This window comes from Panicum virgatum, chromosome 9N (assembly GCF_016808335.1).
Source record: "Panicum virgatum strain AP13 chromosome 9N, P.virgatum_v5, whole genome shotgun sequence".
Lineage (NCBI taxonomy): Eukaryota > Viridiplantae > Streptophyta > Magnoliopsida > Poales > Poaceae > Panicum > Panicum virgatum.
Genome location: NC_053153.1, coordinates 32,102,646 through 32,113,305, shown reverse-complemented (window position 1 = coordinate 32,113,305; position 10,660 = coordinate 32,102,646). Strand labels below are relative to the sequence as shown.

At 50.5% G+C, this 10,660-nt stretch overlaps 1 pseudogene; it reads right to left on the bottom strand.

Annotated features, from left to right (window-relative positions):
- Positions 1-708: 708 nt before the first annotated feature.
- Positions 709-1,539, bottom strand: LOC120688072 (annotated as a pseudogene).
- Between the last annotated feature and the right edge of the window lie 9,121 nt (positions 1,540-10,660).

The window sequence follows — 10,660 nt, the reverse complement described above, 5'->3', positions numbered from 1 at the left end:
TGAAAGGAAAAAGTGAGTGACACGGCAATTATTTTCACCCGGAAGAAGAAAAATACGTGCATCAGAAAAAAGTGAATGAAAACAAAGATATATATCAACTATCACTCAGAAAACAAAAGCACTCAACACAGAGAAATATCCTTTTCCAACCCGACCTGCTGGGATGCATGCGGGCGAGATCCACTGCATCTCAGCGAAAATAGCAGATGTACCTTTGCCAAATTTACCAATCAAAATCTACACAAACACATCGATTCACGCCTTGTAATTCAAACAAAAGATGCACAATCCACCCCATCCAGAGCAAAAATCACACAAGGAAATTGTTGAACTAGATTTCGAGAAATGTTGATCTAGACTTTGAAAAATGTTGAACTTATTTTTGAAAATGTTGAAATAGGTTGAAAAAATGTTGATGGTAATATTCGTTTCAAAATGCTTGATTTGTATTCTAAAAAATGTTGAATATGCTATTTTCAAACATTGATCTATTTTTTTGAAAACGTTGAATCATTTCTTTTGAAATGTTGAATTTTGATCTTTAATTTGAGCTTAATGGGCTTTTGAAGCCATACTGCATAACCAGCTTCCACAAGCTCGTTTGGCCCTCTATAGTCGAGAGTACACATTATCTGAGTGCAAAGTGCAAAGGCAACGTATGAGTTGGTTTTGGGAACTCCTTTTCAGACATCAAAATGACACCATCCTTCGACGCCTCCCCTTTCGTTTATTTTCTTTATTTACATTTTCTAGTCAGCAGAAGATTAACTAGCTCAGAATGTTTACCAAACCTCCAAAAAAAGCATTGAACTTTTATTTTGTCTGAACGCTTTTCAACATTTTTCAGCTAATTCCATTCATAGATGGCTATGGCCGGCGCCACTCTTGTGGCTCGAGTCAAGCACGAATATCTCGCGGAATGCTTTCATCTTGCCTGCGGCGACGGCCACCGATGCCTGAACGGAGCCGGCCTCCCTCCCAGCGATGAGGAACATCTCGCCGTCGTGGTTCATGGACGCCGCCTCCGACCACGCGGGCCTCCCGAAGCCGAAGTCAACCGCATATGCCGTGAACAACGGCGACCCTGCCAGGATAATCGCGCGGCCGGGCGGAATGTCCTTGAGCTTGCTCCACCGGCTGCGGCCGGCGAGCGGGTCCCGCTTCACCTCCTTGACGGCCTCCCTGATGGCCAAGAGCGCCCGAGCGTGCCCGTCCGGCCCGGCGAGCTCCGCTCCGCTCAGCGTGACGATGCACGGGACGACGCAGTTGCCGGCGTAGGCGGCCGGCACCGGCGGCGACGTGCGCGCGGTAGTCGGCCAGGAAGGCAGTGTGCACTGGGGCTCCGTCCGTGAAGCAGCTGGCGCGCGCGATGGCGACCCACCCGTGCGCGGCCAGCGCGGCCATGGTGGACGGCACCGTTCCGGCGCCCATGTCGGCGGCGATCCGCTGCTTCAGGCGCCGCAGCACGGACGCAGCGAACGTGAAGGTGGCCCGGCTGAGCATGGCCCGGGTTGCAGCGGAAGAGGGGCCTTGCTTTGGCACGATCTGTATTAAATATTGAGGCAGGGAGAGGGCGCGCACGTCTGTTCCCTGGGCAAGCAGCACCTCTCTCTGCTGGCCTCCCATCCTTACTTATCCTCCAAGCCTCCCACTTAAAGACTAAAATATCCCTAAGTGCTGAAATTAAACTAGAAGGCCCTTAGGGGCAAAACCGGAAAAGATACATTGAAGACCATCCGACGGCTGCGACGACTTGGAGAAGTTTGCTTTGACCCGACGCAATCACCCCGATGTAGCCACGCGCCCTTCTGGAATCTTCACGAGGGCAGTTTTGGGAAAACTGCCGAAACTGAGTTCGGGGGCGGTTTTGGAGGAACCGCCAAACCTTCCCGCGCGATGTTTCCGGCACACCCGCCAAGCCCGATGTCGCCACATGTCCGACCTCCCGCCGGAACCCTAGCGCCTTCGTCATTCAGACACCATCGCCATCTCCCTCCGACTTGGCCGACATCGACGCATCCCAGCCGTTGGTTTTTCCCGAGCTACCAACAAACTCCACGCCGACCCGCCTTGGCGCCAGGAGTGGATCACAACGCGGCCCAGCAATGGTCCAAGCATATGGGCCGCCCTTCTCCACTGCACGGTCGTCCGGTCGGGCCTCCAACACCACCGCAAGGTCTCCCGCCTCCGCATGGTCGTCGAGCTCCCTGCCACCGCAACGCCGCCGCATGGTGCCTCGGCACGTGCCTCGCTCTTGTCCAAACCATCTCGCTGCCACCGCGCGCATCCGTGTACCTGCACACCACAGACCAAGAACCGGCGCAATCTCCACAGAGTCGCGACTACACACAGTTAGTCCACTCCACGTGTTGGCAATCACTCATCACACCAAGGAGCAGGCCTCCACTGCCTCTCAATCTCCCCCTTGATGAGTGCATTGTCAACACCACACCCCACACGGGGCACTGGTGAAAGAAAAAGATAACCGAAAAAGAAATAGAAAACAAAGAGAGCTAACTCAAGTGATCAAAAGCGAATGAAAGCCAGAAAGGATCACTTGAAGATAGCAAAGCCAAAAGAGTCAGCCCCCAAGACAAGGGCAACGGCTCGACGCACTGACTCCAAAACATGCTTGACCCCTCAAGAAAGAAGCAAGGCTCAACACATCCAAGCATGTGCAAAGCTGGTCCCTCCAGAAAGAGGCAAGGCTCAACACAATCAGCAAAGAGCATGAAAAAGGCTCAAAAACTCCCCATGAAATGCAGCTCCCCCTCACTATGCAACTCTCCCCCAATGTGTGCACACTCAAAGACTGGAACTCTCCACAATCTCTCCGCCTAAGGTATCAGAGACACCAAACTCTCCCCCTTAGACCAAACACCAATCTCTCCCCCTTGTTGACAAGGCACAAACCAAGGTACCTCCCCCTGTCTAGATGCTCCCCCTGGAAATATGCCATGAAGTGCAATGCATGCGTGCCTAAAAAGCTTCCAGGTACAGAACAAGAGCATTTGCAAGGGTCGGAACAGCACAGCATATGAGGGTGTATATACAAAGACAATGCATGGAGAAGCTCATAAGAATATATCTATTCAGATCATGAGCAAGCATTTGTCATTTGTAAAGGAAAAAGCATCACCAGAAGGGACCTAGCATACTAGAAGGTAAACAAGCATGCTAGTGCTAGCAAGAACATACAGGTGAGCTATCCAAAGCATATCACAGCAACCGCCACTCAACCAACTGAAAAGTTTTAATTTCTCAACAAGAAGAAGTGGTGCCAGGTGTTGAAAACTTGCAAGTGCTTAACTTAGCGAATGTGCCAAGCCTAGGTCAAGGACCATCAGAAGCTTAAGACAACACTCTCAGTCATTCACGGCCTTGTCCAAGTTCTCCAGAGGAGCAGTCTCGGTACAAGATCAGTGGTGCAAGCAATCCCACCTGGATCTTTTCACTCAGAGCAAAGCATGATATACCAAATGTTGGATTTTTGAAATTGAATACCAATTATAACACACCAACTGTTTTAGTTTGCAAAACAATCATGATGCAAAAGAGGGCATCTTGTTGCATATGATAGCAAAGGACCTAGCCACTAAGCATGAAAAAAGATAGCATAAGCATACAAGCCTACACATGCTAGTAGCAGATCCTGAAGGTGACCATGTTTTATGATTTTCAAAGAGTAAAATAGCTAAGCTCAGAGCCAATATACAACATATTCAAAGGAGCTAGCTACACATGGTCAAAGCATATATACAACTCATAGCATAGCACAAGGCACAAGCAAATGCAGATATCATACATGAGAAGCTTAGTGCAAGTGTAATGCATATGAGCAAATGCTATGCAAAATGGTATGTACACAAACATGCAAGAAAAAGCACAAAGAAAGGAAAACCAATCCTAAACTACAGAAACAACTACCCAACTCAAAATGGGTAGCACACGCCAAGCTCTCCCCGCAAGCGAGCATAGGTGGCTTGTTCTAGGGGCTTGGTCAGGATGTCGGCTACTTGATTATCAGTGGATACATGGGTCAGCTCGACATTGCCCTTCTCATGGTGATCTCTCAGAAAATGGAACCTCACGTCTATATGCTTGGAGCAAGAGTGTAGGACGGGATTCTTGGCTAAGCTTATGGCTGAGGTGCTGTCAATGAAAATAGGAACTCTGCCATAGGTTATGCCATAATCACTGAGAGTGTGTCTCATCCAAAGGATCTGGGAGCAGCAACTAGCAGCAACAATGTATTCGGCTTCTGTGGTGGAAAGAGCTACACTAGTTTGCTTGCGGGCAGACCAAGACACAAGAGAAGTTCCAAGAAACTGACAGGTGCCTGAAGTCGACTTGCGATCAATCCGACACCCACCATGATCAGCATCAGAAAAGCCAACCAATGCAAGAGAAGAGGAAGAAGAGTACCAAAGGCCAAACTCAGGAGTGTAGCGGAGGTACCTGAAAATCCTCTTCACAGCATTCCTGTGAGAAGTGCGCGGAGAAGCCTGGAACCTCGCACAGAGACAGACCGCGAACTGGATGTCGGGTCTGGTGGCCGTCAAGTACAGGAGCGAGCCGATCATGCTCCTGTACTCCTTCTGGTCCACAGCAAAACCTTTAGTGTCCTCATCTAGCGCCGTAGAAGTGCCCATAGGAGTCAGCATGGGACTGAGGTCCCCAAAGTCGAACTTCTTGAGCATGTCCTTGGTGTACTTGGCCTGGTGGACGAAGGTGCCATCCCGGGTTTGCTTGATGTGCAACCCGAGGAAAAACTGAAGCCCACCCATCATCGACATCTCAAACTACCTGCTCATGTCATCAGAAAAACTAGAAACAAGAGAGTGAGAGGAGCCACCAAAGATAATATCATCCACGTAAATCTGAACCAACAGAAAATCAGCGCCACGCCTGAGGAGAAACAAAGTCTTATCTACCGAACCCATGACAAACCCTTGCTTAAGCAAAAAGGCTCTCAACCTCGCATACCAGGCTCTAGGGGCTTGTTTCAGACCATACAAAGCCTTTTAAAGCTTAAAGACTCGGTCTGGAAATTTGGGATTCTCAAAGCCAGGAGGTTGCTTCACATAGACCTCCTCCTCTATGAACCCGTTCAAGAAGGCACTCTTCACATCCATCTGATACAGCTTGAGCCCCTTCGAAGCTGCAAAGGCTAAAAAGATCCGGATGGCCTCTAAACGAGATACAGGTGCAAAGGTCTCCTCGTAATCTATCCCCTCCTGCTGGCTGTAACCCTGAGCTACTAACCTAGCCTTGTTCCTCACAACCATCCCATCCTCACCCTGTTTGTTCTTGAAAACCCATTTGGTACCTATAGGGTGGCAATCTGGTGGAGGCTCTTCAAGGACCCAGACTTGGTTTCGCTCAAAGTTTTCTAGCTCCTCATGCATGGCATTGACCCAGTTAGAATCAGATAAAGCGTGTCCAACATCTTTGGGCTCAAAGGTGGCTACGAATGCAGAGTGAGCACAGAAAGCGATAGAGGTAACCTTCGACCGCGTCTGAACTCCTCTGTGAAGGTCCCCAAGTATCCTCTCTGGAGGATGATCCCGTAGGGCTCGGTGGTGTACTCGCTGAGGTGAAGTCACCTCGCCACCACCCTCAGCATGGGTCCTGGAGGAAGAACCTTGAGCTGGATGTGGATCGGCCGTAGTCGAAGCTGTGGGGAGCGGGCCGCCATCGTCGTCAGAACTCGAATTCCCAGGAAGTGGGCCTGCAGCCGGTGCAGGGACACCACCATCACCCTCAAAGGCTTCAGGCTCATCCTCATCCTCGAAGATGTCCTGGCCAAACTCATCGTCACCTGCACACTCCACAGAAGCAGACAAGGAAGGAGTGGACTCGTCGAAGGTTACATTACAAGTTTCGACGATCCGGTTAGTCTCAAGAATAAGAACATGATAGCCTCTAGATTGAAGAGCATAGCCAAGAAGAATGCCATCAGAGCTCCTAGACTCGAACTTATCAAGATTTCCCTCCTTCAGAACAAAGCATCTGCAACCAAAAGCACGCAGGTGGGACACTCTGGGCTGTCGACCAAACCTCAACTCATACGAAGTCTTTTTCATGAAAGAGCGAAGGAAGATGCAGTTGGCAACATAGCATGCGGTGTTGATTGCCTCGGCCCAAAAACGCCTAGGAGTCCTATGCTCATCGAGCATTGTCCTGGCCATCTCCACTAGGTTCCGATTTTTGCGTTCAACCACGCCATTCTGTGGAGGAACATAAGGAGAGGAGTACTGGTGATCAAGACCGAGGCCACGACAAAAGTCATCAAAACGAGCATTCTTAAATTCAGAGCCATTGTCACTGCGAATAGCCCTCATGGCATGTGGAAGCTCGTTCTGTAACCTCAAGGCAAGGTCTCGAAAGTACTGAAAAGTCTCATCCTTAGTCTCCAAGAAGAAAACCCAAGAGTATCGAGATAAGTCATCCACGATCACAAGAATGTACCACTTCCTACCAACAGAGCGCACACGAGCAGGACCGATGGTGTCCATATGAAGAAGCTCGCCTGGGTGCGATGTCATCACCTGATTCACAGGTGGGTGCGGAAGGGAAACCATCTTCCCGTGACGACATGGGTGACAGACAAGGTCCTTTTCCAACTTGAGCTTGGGCAATCCTCGGATCAGATCAAGTGAGCTGAGCCTAACTAGTAGATCAAAGCTCAAGTGACCAAGTCTCCTATGCCACTTCCAGAGCTCAGAGGACTGACCAGTGACGAGACAGTGAGAAGTGCTAGAAGAAGATCCAGAGAAGTCAATGCGAAACACACGACCAAGAGGAACAATGCTGCAAACAAAATCCCCTCTGGAATCAAGAACACGTGAGCAACCTCTCTTGAAACTCACTTCATACCCATCATCAAGTAGTTGCGAAACAGAAAGTAAATTAAAACCAAGTTTATCAACAAGAGCAACCTCTCTCAGGGTAAAGTCGTCAGAAATCCGAATAGCGCCAACTCCACGTACCTTTCCTCTGCTGTTATCCCCGAAGACGATGTACTCCTTGTCCTTCTCCGGGGTGAGGCTGGAGAACCATCTGTGACTCCCGGTCATGTGGCGTGAACAACCGGAGTCCATGAGCCATATGTTCTCCAGGCCTCGAGTGTCCTGCTCAGTAAGAGGAAAAAGAACGGGCAAATGGCCCGACACTGGGGTTAGCACAGAAGGAAGCAAACCAGTGTCGTGCCATCTGCTCGAAGGCAGGGTATGTCTCCTCAAACGAAAACTGTGGCTGGCGACCACCACGCTGAGGAAAACGTGGTGCGCCTCTGCCACCAAAGCCTCGGCCACACTGACCACCACCGAAAACACGGTGTGGAATGGGGCCAGTGAAACCACCACCAGGAGCACGGTATCTACCACCGCCTCCGCCTCCTCCATCTACGCGACGTGGCCTGGCATCCCGCCTCTGCCCACGTCGAGCTGAAGCGTGTCCTCCTGTAGGCTGGTGGAACACCTCCGAAGCGCGCCTCTCAGGCTGCCTGCACTCAAACCTCAACCTCCGAATGCAGAACTCTGCTAAGTGACCATCCCTTCCACACCACTCACACTGGTAAGGCTCTCTCTTGTGTGTAGGCTGTGGTGTAGGAGCTGGGGCTCTCTGAGGCACTTTGGGGGGCTGAGTCCTCACCTTGGGCTTAGGAATAGGCTTACCACTAGGAGGGAGTGTATCCAGTCGGTTCTTGAGGTGGTTAGGCTTGGGAACCCACACTGGATTCTTAGGTGGAGCTCTGGGTGGCTCAGAGAGAATTCTATCCTTAACTGGTGCTGACTTAGGAACTGGTGGAGCTGTGGAAGAAGAAGGTGCACTCACACTCGGCTCAAGCATCTCACCAATCTTGCCATAGAGTTGGACAAAGTCAGCAGGAGTGAAAGCAAAACCAACCCCAACACCGTCAGGACGCTTAAACTGCTGAACCATCATGCCCAACTGAGGCTCGCGGGCGGACACCCAACTAAGAATCTCCCAAAGGTGGGAGTTCTCCTCCTCCATCCGGGTCTTGTCCTTCCGTGCCTCCTCAAGTTAGAGATCAGGCTTGGGCACACAGTACAATCAGCAGAACAAGAGCTAGCGACTGCGGATTTCTCCAACTTCCTCAAAGCAGCATTCTTCTCCTTAAGCTCTTCTCTAAGCACTGGGCACTCCTTACAAGCACCCAAGAGGGTAGGCCGGGACTTGAGCTCATCCAAGGCCTTCTTGCCCTCCTCGAGCTTGAGCAAGTTCTCATCATACTTGCTTCTGAGCTCGGAAAGGTCAGACATCAAACCGATGCACTAACTGCACTCATCTTCCTCCTCACAATCCTCCACGATAGGAGCAGACTGAGCAATCTCTAGAGCTAGCTTAACTTCCTTCAACTCCTGTCTCAAAGATCTAAACTGCCTCTTAGCATCCTTAATGATCAAGTCCTGATTATCTAGAGCAGTGTAAAGATCCTACAACTCCTCAGGAGTGGGGTGCTCAGGACGTACCTCAGAGCTTGGCTCTGGCTGAAGTACGGACTCTGCCGTGGTGGAAGGAGTCCCGTCGGCGTCAGAGTCGATGGCCATGGTGCATAAACCGGCCGCCTTCCCAGCATGGAGGCAAAGGCCAGTGAAGCCCTCCGTGGCCTTCTTCTTGGTGCTCCGCTTCTTCTCGCACGTCCGGCAGCTCCTACCGGACAGCAGGCTCCACGTCCGGCAGCTCCTACCGGACAGCAGGCTCAGGGACCCCCTCGCACCTGCTTTCACTGCGGCCAGCCGGGGCACTACGCCAACGCTTGCCCCCGGAAGGCGCAGGCGGGACAGCAGGGGCGCCCAGCTCAGCCCAGGGCGCCACTTCAAGGCAGAGTGAACCACGTGACGGCCGAGTCAGCGGCCGAGGCTCCCAACGTGGTTATTGGTACGTTCATCGTTAATTCATATCCAGCTACAGTGCTTTTCGATACTGGTGCTACGCATTCCTTCATTACTCAGTCTTTTGTCGAGCATCATGGTATTCATACTAGCACATTAAAGAGGTGCCTGTTAGTATCTTCACCGGGAGGACAGTTGAGGTCTCACACTTACTGCCCGAGAGTTAGTGTTTCTTTGAGGGGAGTAGAATTCTGTATGGATCTGATGGTGCTAGACACCAAGGGCATTGATGTCATTCTGGGAATGGAGACTCTGGCCAAATGGGGAGTCCGGATAGATTGTGCTCAGAGGACAGTCTTGCTATCAGCTTCCAGTGGCCAAGAGGTTGTTATCAGTGCAGTAGAGCCTTCTGGATTTCTTCATCAGATGGAGGCTAGACCCACGGACGGTATTCGCGTGGTGTCTGAATTCCCGGATGTCTTTTCGGATGATCTGCCAGGTATGCCGCCTGAACGCGCCATTGAGTTTTGTATTGATCTCTTGCCTGGCACAGCTCCTATTGCAAAGCGGCCCTACCGTATGGCACCTATAGAGCATGAAGAAGTTAAGAAGACTATTGATGAGTTGCTAGCCAAGGGCTATATCCGTCGCAGCTTCTCTCCTTGGGCTTTTCCATTATTGCTGGTAGATAAGAAGGATGGCTCGAAGAGAATGTGTGTTGATTATCGGGAGCTGAATGCAGTCACTATCAAGAACAAGCATCCACTGCCCCGTATTGAGGATCTCTTCGATCTACTTCGAGGTGCTCGTATATTCTCGAAGATTGATCTTCGTTCGGGTTATTTCCAGCTGAGAATTCGTCCTGGGGATATTCCGAAGACGGCATTCACCTGCAAGTACGGGCTATATGAGTATACAGTCATGTCCTTCGGCTTGACTAATGCCCCGGCTTTCTTCATGCATCTGATGAACATGGTCTTTATGGATTATCTGGATGTCTTTGTGGTGACTTCATTGATGATATTCTGATCTTCTCCAAGATAGAAGAAGAGCATGAGGAGCATCTGAGACTCGTATTGCAGAGATTGAGAGAGCATCAGCTGTATGCTAAGTTCAGCAAGTGCGAGTTCTGGATTGACGAGGTTCCATTCCTCGGTCATGTTATCTCTCAGGGAGGCATTGCTGTTGATCCGAGCAAGGTGAAGGATGTGCTAGAGTGGGAGACACCGCAGACAGTAAAGGAAGTCAGGTCTTTCTTGGGCTTAGCTGGATATTATCGGAGGTTCATTGAGAATTTCTCCAAGATCGCGAAGCCTTTGACTTCTTTGCTGGAGAAAAATGTGGCTTTCGTGTGGACTGAAGAGCGTCAGATGGCCTTTGATGAGCTGAAGAAAAGGTTGACTACGGCGCCAGTCCTGACTCTGCCAGACCAGACGAAGAGGTTCACGGTATATTGTGATGCTTCGAAGGATGGTCTTGGGTGTGTTCTGATGCAGGAGGGCAGAGTGATTGCTTATGCTTCACGGCAGCTACGCCGGCATGAGCTGAATTATCCCACTCATGATCTTGAGTTAGCCACAGTTGTGCATGCTCTGAAGATATGGAGGCATTACTTGTATGGGCAGCGGTGTGATATCTACACTGATCACAAGAGCCTCAAGTATATTTTCACGCAGAATGAGCTGAACATGCGGCAGAGGAGATGGCTAGAGTTGGTCAAGGATTATGACCTGGAGATTCACTATCATCCGGGCAAGGCCAATGTTGTAGCAGATGCTCTGAGCAGAAGAAGCTATGTC